This window comes from Octopus bimaculoides, chromosome 11, assembly GCF_001194135.2.
Source record: "Octopus bimaculoides isolate UCB-OBI-ISO-001 chromosome 11, ASM119413v2, whole genome shotgun sequence".
In the NCBI taxonomy this organism is placed as follows: Eukaryota; Metazoa; Mollusca; class Cephalopoda; order Octopoda; family Octopodidae; genus Octopus; species Octopus bimaculoides.
This window is the reverse complement of record NC_068991.1, coordinates 17,016,826-17,018,387: the sequence shown is the minus strand read 5'-3', so window position 1 is coordinate 17,018,387 and position 1,562 is coordinate 17,016,826. Positions and strand designations below refer to the sequence as shown.

The window sequence follows — 1,562 nt, the reverse complement described above, 5'->3', positions numbered from 1 at the left end:
ATATATATATATATATATATATATATATATATATATACATGCTCTTCCTAGTGGTTTCTTCCGATTTCTTGGATATTATTCGACAACTGCTCGAGTTTACCTGTTCTCTGTTAATCTTGTGACATGTCCTTCCCTGCAGAACTTGTGTTTTTGGTATTCTCCGATCACACCCATTTTCCAATTACCTCGTTTCCGATATGCTTCCACAATGACATTTCTTGAATAGATCTTTTTTCTACAACCCTCTTTGATGTACCCAGTTGCTGTTCATCTTTCTTCGTAGTAGCTCATGTCTCAACTGCGTGCTGAATAACTCTATAGGAACAGTGTTATTGAAGATAACGCAGTAGCTTGTCCATCCGAACTTTGAGCACATCAAGGCGATCGTCTGCCACCTTCCTCTTATTCTGCGTGAAATTTCATCGTTCGTGTCTCAGTATACAGTTATTGATTGTCCCATATAGACTTACTTATTACTGGGGGAGTAGTTTCTTATATCTTCACCGTCACCTTATAAAGCAAGTATTCGATTGCGAAGTGGAACAAAGATTCTCTTTATCTCCTCACCCCTGTGCAACATTTTCGTTGTTACACCGTATTTTCCAGGGGATTTATCTCTCTTCATCAGCTGTAAAGTATTCTCAGTTAATCGTAATCTTCATCAATTTCTTCAGGCAAACTCAAGGTTTCTTTCTTGATAGCATTGTACATCTGTGTCACAACGAAGACGTTGATGCGTTGATATTTCCTTGAGATAAGCAGTGCTTTTATGGCGCTATGACTGAAAGGTTTAGCGACATGGATGTAGTCGCTCTAATATACATACATACATACATACATGCATACATACATACACACACACACATATATATATGTATGCATTTATGTGTGAATGTATGTATGTATATATATATATATGTCTGTATGTGTGCATATATGTATATATTTATATATATATACACACGTGTGTATGTATATATACATTTATATATAGATATACATGTGTGTATATATAATCATTTATATATATATGTATATGTATGTATGTATGCATATGTATATATGTATATATGTATGCATATATATATGTATATACATATACATACATACATACATACATACATGCACGTCTATATATATTTGTATACATTTATATATATATGATTTATCTTTTATAAATATAATATATCACATTTTCTATCTTTTTACATTTATAACTTTGCTTACTTCCATAACACTTTCCACAATAATATAAATCTATCACACCTCTCTTAAATAGTCTGTACTTAGCTTTCAAAATTGCACCTAAAATCAATACTTTCTTTTTAGATAATCAACAAAGTGTTCAATATTTTCGGGTTATAGATTTAAAAGAAAATCAAAGATAATTAGTTATGCTATTCTTCCTATAATATATGTAAAAGCAACAACCCCATATGACCACCCCTACAATGTCTCATCTCTTAGATCTTGAATTGATCAGCTAGTCACACACACACACACACACACACACACACACACACACACACACACACACACACACACACACACACACACACACA

The 1,562-nt window shown here is 32.7% G+C and overlaps 1 protein-coding gene across 1 annotated transcript in view; it reads right to left on the bottom strand.

The window, feature by feature from the left end:
• Positions 1-1,562, bottom strand: part of LOC106875618 (uncharacterized) — a 24,673-nt gene that overhangs the window by 12,709 nt on the left and 10,402 nt on the right. The window lies entirely within an intron of this gene.